The 13780-nt window shown below is 37.3% G+C and overlaps 1 long non-coding RNA gene across 1 annotated transcript; it reads left to right on the forward strand.

Moving 5' to 3' along the window:
- The first annotated feature begins 1871 nt into the window (after window positions 1–1871).
- LOC121407221 lies at window positions 1872–6821 on the forward strand. The gene is made up of 3 exons (XR_005968890.1): window positions 1872–2055; window positions 5124–5336; window positions 6354–6821. It is a non-coding gene; the product is annotated as an uncharacterized LOC121407221 (long non-coding RNA).
- The last annotated feature ends 6959 nt before the right edge of the window (window positions 6822–13780 follow it).

The raw sequence follows: 13780 nt of genomic DNA on the forward strand, positions 1-13780 counted from the left end.
AAAAGTAGAATTAAAAGACAACTAATGATGGGTTATTGATGCCGATCGGATATATTATTAAGCAAGACATTATATCTTTTGAGACGTTGAGAACACCAAATCGGAGTAGTGTTTTTCAAGATATTATGCCTGAAATGGTCGCTCTCTGCGAGTCCCAGGCTCATTCGCGATTGCACTGAAAATGTCACTAATAAGAGTGGAACTTTCAGGATTTATGTGAATATCATCAAAATGATAAGGATTTTCGAAATTTGGAATGTGATTTCTCGTGAAATTTTGGAGATACCATATGACGATGGAAAGGAATAACCTTAAAAGGTAAGGCAAACCTCCAAAAATGTAGCTTTTTAACACATGTTGAATTGAAATCTTACAGTTGATCGTCGAGTCTCTCTAGTGTAAAAGTTGAAATATCATATCAGCTGGCTGGGCAGCGCGCGAGGATTTCGTGCGCGCGTACTTGAAAGGGCTTATTTTGTACATAGCCTATGGGAGTGAAACAGCCGTGACCACACCGCATGCAATTTGCACAGTTACTGATCAGAGCACAGAGTTCCTCGGCACTTCATGTACAGAGAGAGCGGCAGTCAGGAGTGAAATCCGAACATAGTTTGCATTCGCGTTGTTTATATTTTTTTTCTAAAAAATAAATTATTAACTAAATGAATAGAATGACAGACAAAATCAAAATAAACAGATACTTATAATGGAAAGACAAATCGAAGTTTGATGGATTGATACACTTATAGCTGCCGAAAGATAGATATAGAAGACTGATAAATAGATAGAGATAAGATAGACAGACAGATAGAGAGAGAGAGAGAGAGAGAGGTGGATAGATAGATAGAAAGAGAGAGAAAGAGGGAGAGATGGATGGATAGACAGATAAACAGAGAGAGGGGGAGAGACAGAGAGGTCGATATATAGAGGGAGGGGAGAGAGAGAGAAAGAGAGAGAGAAGGATAGATAGAGAGAGAGATGTTGTAGATAGCAAAGAGAAAGAGAGAAAAAAGACAGACAGATGCTAGAGAAGGAGAGAGATAGAGAACTTGAGAGACAGATAGATGTTAGATCCCGGGTGTTAGATAGAATGAGAGAGACAGAGAAGATAGACAAATTAACAGATAGATAGATACATAGATAGATAGAGAGAAATAGAGAAAGACAGACAGATGGATAGATAGAGATAGATAGATGAGAGATAGATAGATGTTAGATAGATAAAGAGAGAGAGAGAGACAAAGAATATTAACAAATTAACAGATAGATAGATACTCTAGTTAAAAAATAGATAAATAGAGAGAAATAGAGAAAGACAGACAGATGGATATGGATAGAGAGATAGATAGAGAATTTGAGAGATAGATAGATGTCAGATAGATCAAATGAGAGAGAAGAGCGACAAATTAACAGATAGATACTGTAGTTACATAGGTAGTTAGAGACAGAGAGAAATAGAGAAAGACAGACAGATGGATGGATAGATAGAGATAGAGAATTTGAGATAGATAGATGTTAAATAAAGAATGAGAGAGACAGAGAAGATTATTAGATAGATAGATACTGCAGTTACATAGATAGATAGAGATAGAATTTGAGAGATAGATAGAGAGAAAGACAGACATCAGCAAATCGGCAAGGCAAACATTCGTATTGAACCTGGAAAGTATAAGCTCAGCTGGGGTCCGGACAGCCCGACCACCAGACAGCCCGACCCTGGACAGCCCGACCCGCTGCCCTGGACAACTCGTCCCGGTCGAGTTGTCCAGGGTTGGCTCTGAATCGGACAACTCGACCACTTGAAGAATTCTTCAAAATTTCATGAAATAAAATTTCAAACTTTACTTCAAAAGTATTTTCCCGCATAATCCATGTTTCTTCAATACATTCTCGACAGAAAAATTGACATTTCAGTGCATTTTGAGCTATTTTGAAAGAAAATAAAGCGAGTTCCCTTGCAACGAGAATAATCCGATACCGCCGGCGAGCCGTGTTCATTCAACTTACAACTTGCAAATTTGAGTTGATTTTTCCGTCACTTTACATATTTTGATGGTGAGTGTGTGCTATTTTGTATTTTCATATTCCGTTTTCACATTTCCTGTACTTATTTAAAGTTATTGCATTTCACAAAACTGATACTTCAAATGCAAACTTTTTGAGATAGTTCAACTGAGAAGGACACCGGTGCGGTGCTTCGCCTCGCCGGGCCATCTGGGCGACCGGCTGTGCTGTGATTGTAAAGAAAACTTTGTGACTGAGTGAGGCAGTCAGCTCAACTAGCTATGCGAGGTCAACTTACTTATTTTAGTTAATTTTCCGTCTCTAGACATATTGCTCATTTTCCAGTGGCGAGAGTGTGCTATTTTTGTATTTTTACGCTTCTTCCACATATTAAAATTTTGTTTTTTATGTCACTAACTAAAAGGAAATAGATTTGAAAATGTCTCGGTAGCCGGCCGGCCAGCTGGGCGACCGGCTGTGCTGTGATTGTGACTGAGTGAGGCAGTCAGCTCAACTAGCTATGCGAGGTCAACTTACTTATTTTAGTTAATTTTTCCGTCTCTTGAGTCCTAATGCTGTAACCGATTTTTATTCCAATTCCCGATCCGATCCGATTTTCCCCTTTTTTCTACATTTTTCCGAACTCCGATTTTTGACCATTGGGGAAAAAATCGGATCGGAAAAACCAAAACATAACAAGACAAAACAAAACAAAAAACATGTGGCGACATGTTTGCCGTCAAAATGCGCTGGTGATTTGTTTTGATCTCAGACAAAAGCGGTGGAAGGAAAAGAAGATAAAGGGGAAGAAAATTATGATTTGTTTTTATCTCCGATATTAGCGGAAATGCAGGTGGAGATGAAGATTATGATTTGTTTTGATCTCCGACATAATCGGGGAAGAACAAAACGATGATAATGATAATTGGTGATAATTTGTTTTGATCTCCGACAAAAATGGAGGAAGAAAAACAACGAAAAGACGATATGTTTTGATCTTAAGCGGAGGCAAATAAGATTTAGTTGAACACGCTGACATGCGCGGTAATATTTACGACTATCTGACTATACGTCCTCTAAGAGTTTACGATTACCTCCGCTATCACTACGATGTTGTAGAGAAGGTGAATATCATGGTAAACAACTCTGGATAATGCGTCTTTTTCGGGAGGTCAAGCGACCTTTAAGAGTTTACGATTACCTCCGCCATCACTACGATGTTGTAGAGAAGGTGAATATCACTGCAAGCAACTCTTGATAATAATGCGTCTTTTTCGGGAGGTCATGCGACCTTTTTGAGATTACGATTACCTCCGCCATCACTACGATGTTGTAGAGAAGGTGAATATCATGGTAAACAACTCTTGATAATAATGCGTCTTTTTCGGGAGGTCAAGCGACCTTTAAGAGTTTACGATTACCTCCGCCATCACTACGATGTTGTAGAGAAGGTGAATATCATGGTAAACAACTTTGGATAGTAGTGCGTCCTTTTCGGTAAGTAATGCGACCTCTAAAAGTTCACGACGGACGCCGCCATCACCACGATGTTGTAGAGAAGGTGAATATCATGGTAAACAACTTTGGATAATAATGCGTCTTTTTCGGGAGGTCATGCGGCCTCTAAGAGTTTACGATTACCTCCGCCATCACTACGATGTTGTAGAGAAGGTGAATATCACGGTAAACAACTCTTGATAATAATGCGTCTTTTTCGGGAGGTCATGCGACCTTTATGAGATTACGATTACCTCCGCCATCACTACGATGTTGTAGAGAAGGTGAATATCATGGTAAACAACTCTGGATAATAATGCGTCTTTTTCAGAAGGTCATGCGACCTTTAAGAGTTTACGATTACCTCCGCCATCACTACGATGTTGTAGAGAAGATGAATATCACGGTAAACAACTCTTGATAATAATGCGTCTTTTTCGGGAGGTCATGCGACCTTTTTGAGATTACGATTACCTCCGCCATCACTACGATGTTGTAGAGAAGGTGAATATCACGGTAAACAACTCTTGATAATAATGCGTCTTTTTCGGGAGGTCATGCGACCTTTAAGAGTTTACGATTACCTCCGCCATCACTACGATGTTGTAGAGAAGGTGAATATCATGGTAAACAACTCTGGATAATAATGCGTCTTTTCGGTAAGTAATGCGACCTCTAAAAGTTCACGACGGACGCCGCCATCACCACGATGTTGTAGAGAAGGTGAATATCATGGTAAACAACTTTGGATAATAATGCGTCTTTTTCGGGAGGTCATGCGACCTCTAAGAGTTTACGATTACCTCCGCCATCACTACGATATTGTAGAAAAGGTGAATATCATCGTAAACAACTTTGGATAATAGTGCGTCTTTTTCGATAAGTAATGCGGCCTCTAAAAGTTCACGACGGACTCCGCCATCACCACGATGTTGTAGAGAAGAGGCCTATCGTTGATCGGCGGTAGTGTCGCGCGCTGGAACGTCATTATCTTATTTTCCTTCCTCCGATTATGTCGGAGATCAAAACAAATTCTGCCATCAGTGTAGCGTGCCGCATTTGTCCACGCGCCGGCCACATACAAATTTTAATGTATTTTTTTGTTTTTGAATATCTTCCGATCCGATATCCGAACCGATTCCGATTTTAGGAGCAAAACTTCCGAACCGAACTCCGATCCCGTAATTGCTCTAACTTACAATTGAACTCTTGACATATTTCCCATTTTCCAATGGCGAGAGTGTGCTATTTTTGCATTTCTACACTTCTACTTATTAAAAATTGTTTTTAATGTCACTATTAAGCTGATTTTAGGAAATTGATTGACTGCGTGGTCGGAATGCCCTTCCCAAATTTTAAAGTAACCATCCTTGACGCCCCTTTTTGGAGGCCCTCAGGCGGGGGGGGGGGGGGGTGCTTCCAACCAACATCTAAACCAATTAAGGAAATAGATTTGAAAATGTCTCAGTTTGTAAGTTATGAAGTTTACAATATGGAATAGTTTATTGAAAAAAATGTATTATACCGAAATTGAAAAACTTTACATGTTTTTATCAAAATCTAAATTTTAAAACTTGCTTTTCGTTATCGAAAAACATGTCTCTTATTTTTTTACCTGTCAGTATCTGTCACAGCTTTTTTTAATGCAAATTCCACTGGAAACAACGGGTCATCTGGAGGATACAAGCACTTGGGCTGGTCCCAACCACCTACACCCGGGATGAGGAGAAGAGGTTTCATACTCGACAAGCGATGGCCTTGGCTTTCCATTTCTTTCACGAGCAGAAATGATACCGAGTTCCAATGACTTGGGCATCAGTCCCTTGATCGATGAGGTAAGTACAGCTTCTTAGATAGTATCAAATTTGTGAACTTCATGCAGGCACATCAAATTTCAATTTTTATTTTTTGGTATTTTCAAATTCTTTGAATGAAAGAAAGAACAATTGAATTGAACATTTACTTATTTCTTTTATACATTGTTTGAATTGAACAAAAATTTAACTTATTTTTTTATATACATTGTATTCATAAAAATTTAAAATTGCTTCTTAAAAATGTGAGTAACTACTACATGTTTAGGTGAAGTAGAAGTTGTAACATTCTAAATTAATTTTGGGTATGTAGGGGTTATGCTTAATTCATGAGGAACATTTATGTCATACACATCTAGATGATACCAAGTATCGTTCAAGTGAGCTTGAAGGGGAAGTTCATCCTGACAAAAAGTTAATTGTAAAAAACAGCAGAAAAAATAAAAAATATTGCCAAAGGTTTGAGGAAAATCCATCAAAGAATTGAAAAGTTATTAGAATTTCAATTATTGGATTTGTGATGTCATGTGCGAGCAGCATTTCTGCATAATAAATGGTAAAAAGTCAAGAAATTGTAATTTTGTAAGAAAATTGAAACTGGTTTTACTATGCCTTTTGTATATATTCAAAAGACAAAACACTTCACACACAAACCTGAAAAGAAAAGAAAAATAAGTCATCAGGAACTATTGAAAAAAATTGAATTCATGAATTTTATATGACAAAACATATGGGGCAGCTGCTCGTTTATGACGCCACAAATCTAAAACTTAAAATTCTAATAACGTTTTGAAACTTTTCCTCATACATTCACCAATATTTTTTGGTATTACTTTTCTGCTATTTTTACGACCAACTTTTTTTCAGAGTGAACTTTCCTTTATTATTGAATTAGTTGCAATTAATTAACTTTAATATATTTGAAAAATGTATTTGCTTCTAAACTGAAGGTTGAAATGGTTTGATTTGTTTCAGTAGCAAAAGAGGTGCAGAGCTTCAAATAGTTGAAATTACTTTATTTTATTTCTATCTTTTCAGCTCTTTGAGACCACCTGAATTGCAAGCTCTGTATGGCCAGTTTATGTGTGACAAAATAAAAGATGAGGAAGGGTTGAAAATCCCTCCAGCTAAGTTAGGGATCATGTAATTGCCATGGAAACCAAATATAGTAACGTATAACAGGTTGTATATTCCTGAAAGTGCAATTGTTGGATAAATGTTAATTTATATTGGCACTAATTTAATTTTAAGATCGTCCTTAGCTTTACATAAACCCCAAGAGCAGAGGATATTGTTCCCAGTTGGAATTGTGTCATATTTATTATCATAAGAGTATTATCATAATTGTGGTAATGTAATCCTATTTGAAATTTTGAACCAGTATAAATGTGGGATATAATATGTTTTATATACACTGAAGTTCAATATGTGTTACTATGTAATTTTAGATCTGATCAAGTTTACCTTAATGTTACTTAATAAAAGCCACTTAACTCCAAAGAAGTATTTTGAATATTTGGTTCTTGCACTATTTTGTATCTCTTTTCTCGCTGAATATTTACCTTTTATTGAGAGCTGCGGTGACGGGTTCCATGACATTTGCTCTGGCAAATTCCACACCATAATCTTATGAACAGCTTCAACCAGCAAGGTCTAAACCTAACTTAAAACCATATTGCAACCCTGAACCTCTATCTTAAGGGGCTTTCACAATTGCTCGTGCGATTGTTTGCGATCACTTGGTCACAATATATGTTGCACAGAATTGCAACTGTGAAGGGTCGTAAGTAGTTGCGCAGCCAATTGTGAAAAGGGCTTTAGACAAAATTAAGCCTGGGGCAATTGTCACAGGAGCAAATGTTGTGTCACATGGTAATCAGATGGAGATGATTGGAGAGATGAAGATGGGGGGGGGGGAGATGGTGAAAGGTGGGATGGCCATGATGAGGAGTGATGGAGTTGAGAGGGGTGTGGATGATGAGTGGATGGAGATGATGAGAGGAGGGATGGGGATGATGCAAGGATGGATGGAGATGATGCGGGGAGGGATTGAGATAAGGTTTAGAGATGAGGATGGAGATGGTGAGGAGTGGTGGAGATGGTGAGAGGATCGAGTAGAGATGATGAGGTGAATGGAGATGATGTGGAAGGGTTGACAGGAGTAGGGGGTGGAGATGAGAGGAGAGATTGAAATGAAATAGGGATGGAGATGCGAAAATGGTTGGAGAAGACGGGAATGGAGATAATGGGGGTGGAGATGTCAGGCGGCGTGTTGATAATGAGAGAAGAAAGATAAAAGGGCAGGGGGGGGGGTGATCATCATCACAAACATTACCTCCACCAACTTCATCATCAATATCATTACCATCATCGTCATTATGACATCATCATCACCACAAACTTCATCATTATCATTGGCGTAATGAGTGAAAGATTTTGAGGGGTAAGATATGGCCCATCATGCCAAAGTAATTTTTATTAATTGTGAATGAGTAAAATTTTTGACATTTTTATTACACAAACTCATTTTTTTTATTATGACATCATACTAAAACTCTTCTCTCTTTTCGTTTCTCTTTCATTCTTTTTTTGGTATTTTATCTTCTTTTTTTGAGGGGGGTGATCTTGCCCCCAAGACCATGATCCCCCACCACCTGTATTCCACTGTTCATTACCAACACCATCTACTATCATCATAATCATCAACACCACTAGCTTCATTACCATCATTGTCATCACTAACGTCACCACCACCATCATCGACATCATTACCATCACTATCATCACCACCTCCCATCTCATAACAATCACCAGTCCATAATTATCTTTATCACATCATCATTATCCTCATCACCACAACAGCTTGATCGTCATCATAATTATTTTATCAGTGATTTCATACACAGATACTAGTACTTATGTCACATTATTCATCTCTTACTGTAAGAAAACGCTTTGAAAAGGGAACCAGATAAATAATGTATTTCATAACTTTTAATGAGAATTAATGAAAAGTAAAATGTCAAGATTCAAAGTCGCAGCTAGCGTATTTGCGATTGACAAAAGGAATATTTCAAGCTAAAGCTGTTTGTTGGAATTCTTGTAGAGAGTTGGTATGATTATCATTAAAGGGGTGGTACAGGCTGAAAATATTTAATACACAGAGTAGAATTCACTGTGCAAAACACTGAAAATTTCATCAAAATCGGATAACAAATAATAAAGTTATTGAAGTTTAAAGTTTAGCAATATTTTGTGAAAACAGTCGTCATGAATATTCATTAGGCGAGCTGATGATGTCACATCTCCACTTTATGTTTTCTTATATTATTACATAAAATCATATTTTTTTTCATACTTGTGAGAATAATATGTCTCCCTTATATGATTAAATAAGTTGCAGCAATAAATATCTAATGTACTAAATCAGTAATTGTTGTCAATACAGTTTTTCTGTTTCTTGGAGGAAAAAATTTGAATAAACCTAATTTCATATAATAAAATACAAAAGAACAAGTGGAGATGTGACATCATCAGCCCACCTAATGAATATTCATGACGACTATTTTTACAAAATATTACTAAACTTTAAAATTCGATAACTTTGCTATCTGTTGTCCGTTTTTGATGAAATTGGCAGTGAATTCTACTCTATTTATTAAGCTATAAATACCTTCAGCCTGGACCGCCCCTTTAATAAACAAGTGGAATGCCTCTGGCCGTCTCACCTGCATCACGCGGTTCAATATAGCAGCAGTGCTGACTATGAATACTACTCTAACTCGCACAAGATGTTCAGTGATACATGGTTACTCTTATGTCCAAGTTTAATGAACTAGACCACTTTTTATGAACTAGACCAATAAACTTACAGAGATATGATGGTTATTCAACAAAAAACCCCAACATGGCCAAAGTTCATTGACCTTACATGACCTTTGACCTTGATCATGTGACCTGAAACTCGCACAGGATGTTCAGTGATACTTGATTACTCTTATGTACAAGTTTCATGAATCAGATCCATAAACATTCAAAGTTATGATAGTAATTCAACAGATACACCCAATTCGGCCAAAGTTCATTGACCTTTGACCTTGGTCATGTGACCTGAAATGAGCACAGGATGTTCAGTGATACTTGATTACTCTAATGTCCAAGTTCAATGAACTAGACCAATAAACTTTCAAGTTATGATGGTAATTCAACAGATACCCCCGATCCGGCCAAAGTTCATTGACCCTAAATGACCTTTGACCTTAATCATGAGACCTGAAACTTGCACAAAATGTTCAGTGATGCTTGATTACTATTATGTCCAAGTTTCATTAATCAGATCCATAAACTTTCAAAGTTATGATGGTAATTCAACAGATACCCCGATCCGGCCAAAGTTCATTGACCCTAAATGACCTTTGACCTTAATCATGAGACCTGAAACTTGCACAAAATGTTCAGTGATGCTTGATTACTATTATGTCCAAGTTTCATTAATCAGATCCATAAACTTTCAAAGTTATGATGGGAATTCAACAGATATCCCCAATTCGGCCAAAGTTCATTGACCCTAAATGACCTTTGACCTTGGTCATGTGATGTGAAACTCATGCAGGATGTTCAGTGATACTTGATTAACCTTATGTCCAAGTTTCATGAACTAGGTCCATATATTTTCTAAGTTATGATGACATTTCAAAAACTTAACCTCAGGTTAAGATTTCGATGTTGATTCCTCCATCATGGTCTAAGTTCATTGACCCTAAATGACCTTTGACCTTGGTCATGTGACATGAAACTCTAGTAGGATGTTCAGTAATACTTGATTAACCTTATGGCCAAGTTTTATGAACTAGGTCCATATACTTTCTAAGTTATGACATCATTTCAAAAACTTAACCTCAGGTTAAGATTTGATGTTGACGCCGCCGCCACCGCCGCCGCCGTCGGAAAAGCGGCGCCTATAGTCTCACTTTGCTTCGCAGGTGAGACAAAAAGTGGCACGAATATTCATCTTTTGATAAAGACATGCAAGATTCATTTTCTAATTGTGTTGGAAACGGCATTACCATGGGAATAACAAGACAGGGTATTAATTTCCTTCAGTTCAGTGCATGGGTGTCGATCACGGGGGGGATGGGGGATATATCCCCCCCCAATATTTCAAGTGGGGGGATGGCCTGTATTATCATCCCCCCAATAATTTAGGGTAGAAAAATTATAATAATGATGATGAAAAAATGAAAAGTTTGATCATGATGATTATAGTATGTCATCAATCAGTTTGTTTCCCTCGCAATTTGTGTATATTGTTATGAAATAAAAACAAACAGATGGGTGGAGGTTCAAGATGAAAAAGAATGAAATGTTTATGTATCTGATATTTTTTAACACATGACATAAAAGGACCCCAACGAAAATCAACTTTTGTGGATAGGGTGTTCCATCCCACCAGTGGTGAATAAATTAATTTAAATAAATCATTAATTCAAAAGGGTGGAAAAATAAACGGAAGTAAAAGGGTGGCAAGATAAATAAAGGAATGACGGTAAGCCCGATGGCGCACGAGAAGCCACACAGATTGTAATTTGTGCTAGTCTTAATTGGTCCGAATCTGTATTTTATCATCATGCATTAAGAAGAATAAAGATACTGCCAGTCAGGTTAGATTTAAGAGAGAAGTTGTATACACAGAGGCATCGATCCTGGGGGGGGGCAGGGGGCGATCGCCCCACCAATGAAAATATTGGGGGGCAAACATATCATTTTGCCCCCTCCCCCAATAATTCCGCATGTGCAACCAAAAAATAAAATAAGATTGTAATGCTACACTGAAATCAGCAAGCGAGATTGAGATACCAACTCGATCTTGATTTAAAATCGTGCTCAAAATGTCTGCTTTTCAGATTGGAATATAAAAATTTTCAGCTCGCGTTTCGCGCTCGCATCATGTACCAAAAGCCCAAACTTTTCATGATTATATAGGTGAATAGAATGTCCCGTTTTCAATTCTAAACCTCAAAAGAACTTTGATTTTGCAATAATCTTTTGTTGGATATATATCTTCCATTAAAGTGTCTTTTTTTCCAGATCAAAATATCAAACTTTTCAGCTCGCGCTGGCATCTATTGTTCCATCTTAATCATTGGTACCAAAAATGCTTAGAATATCAAGCTTTCAGGTCAGAATATAAAGAAATTTCAGCTCGCTCTCTAGTGAGATACATGTATCGACCCTCCTCATGAGTTACTACAAACAAACCTAAACAGGTACATTTTTCCTGTTTTCATGACATACTAAAAAAATTTAGCTCGCGCTTCGCGCTCGCATTGTTGGTGAAGGTGAGATATGTGTCTCTTTCTCATGTTATATATATATATAGGCCTATGTGTGTGGGGGTGTGTGGGTGAGTTTGTTCGTTTTTTGTGATCGAGCGCCATTTGGAACGTTGATTCATAATGTTGCCTCCCCCCATCTGAAAAATGGATCGACGCCCTGTGTATACATCATGCTCAATAAACAGATCACTATGTACATGGTCCAGTCAATTTTTGTCATTTTTTCCTCGGTATGAGTTTAGAATAGGCTTACTTGTAACACAAATTGAATTTTCAAAAAAATTATACAAGTATAGTACACTACAACAATGAAGGAATTTCCAAGAACACCATGCATATCAACCACTCTCAAATGTCCTAACTTGTGATTTTAGTGGGGGTAATGTTGAAAGATCCCCATCCACAAGAACATTTGTGTCAATCATCCCCCCAACCAAGAATACCGATCGACACCCATGGTTCAGTGGTATCCCTTTTCTGCACTTTTATTCCTTTGCATTATTTTTTCCTTTTTTCATTTCTTTCTTTGCGCCCCCTAGATACGACCCTGACTGCCCTGGGTACAATACTAGTTTTATCTACTTGATGGTAGCTCCCCAAAATCTATCAACTTTTGACATGGCTGCCGAATAAAAAATATATTACTTTGGGGGGGGGGACCTACATATATAATAAAGCCAACTTTCAAATGACACCAAAATGTGTTGAGCGAGCACTTCCCACTTAAACAAAGGGTATGAAAATTGGGCCGGACAGGAAATAGCCTTCCAATTTCAGTCAGTTTTTGAAAGGCAAATCCGTTAGAACCTGCAAAGTTAAGAGTGTTGTGATAAATTAATGATCAATCGTGGCCAGTTTTGGTTGTTAAAGCAAATTTCATGAATTATTAAATTGAACTTTAATGCATGAGTGAAGTTCAACACACATTGCATTTTTGGGGGCAGCATTTTAACTTTATTATGTGGATCTCAGCAATGTGTTCATGGGAGTCGGGAGAATAGAGGGTGAGATGGAACTTAAGTGGGAAAAGTAGGTTGATGGAATAAGGTTCAACAGAACATTTAGCCCCCCCCAAAAAAAAAAAAAAACCCTCCCTCTCACCCGCCTCCCCTTCTGTTGGGAGACTGATTGCTCTTACATGTACGTATGAAGTCCAGAGCAGAATTTTCGGAATTTAATGATAAGTTCCGAAAATTGGGGCAACAACTTTTACCTATCAATCCTTCTGTCAAAAATTTATCAATAAATCAATTCAATCAATGTGCAATATGCTTGATCAAACATTCATTTTTTCAATGAATTATTCAATAATCATCATCAGCCTAATCAGTCAATTTCTTGGTAATCATTTGGCACCCCCTAGTTCAATCATCAACCCCCCCCCCCCCCTTAGTTCAAACATCAATTTTGCACTCCTACATGGATAGAACATGGCAGCGGATAAGGTTTTAAAGCCTGTGTATAGCTTTGGTAAAGGGTCAATAATGTGATTGATAATCGAATATCATCTAATATGACAGTCTTACTGAAGCGTAGGGACCGTTAGATATTTTTCCAACTGCACTTCTCTGAGAAAATTTCAAATATTCAAATCTTGGATATATAGCGCCCTCTCTCGGCGATGCTTGTTTTAAATTTTAAAAATGGGCATTCAAGCACTTATAAATTTAGTGATTAGATATCCAAAAGTTACAGACAAAGAACATATCTTGAAAGTTTCAGCCCATTCCATGATTTGGAATAGGATTTAATTGAAAGACAAAAACACACAGATATTTTAATTTGATCGGGTGACCCGATCAAGTTAAATTTCCATGTAAAATCGCAAAATTCATCCTGTAAAACACATTTTCATTTTATATCCTCCACATCATAACTGTTATAGGGCATATCCATTCATATTAGCTAGCAATGAATTGGAATAGTGATAGGTGCATTTTGGTGGATTTACCAAAACTATACAGCTTTAATATCAATGACACCCTTAAAAATGTTATGAGGGAATGTGGTGACCGGGGAGAAAATCTTTGAAGAATTTGAATAGTAAAAACTTAATTGATTCTAGAGCAAATTGGTGACATGAATGGAATAGTACATTAATACATAATTATGGCCCACATATATAGCGAT

Source organism: Lytechinus variegatus, chromosome 1 (genome assembly GCF_018143015.1).
Source record: "Lytechinus variegatus isolate NC3 chromosome 1, Lvar_3.0, whole genome shotgun sequence".
Taxonomy (NCBI): Eukaryota; Metazoa; Echinodermata; class Echinoidea; order Temnopleuroida; family Toxopneustidae; genus Lytechinus; species Lytechinus variegatus.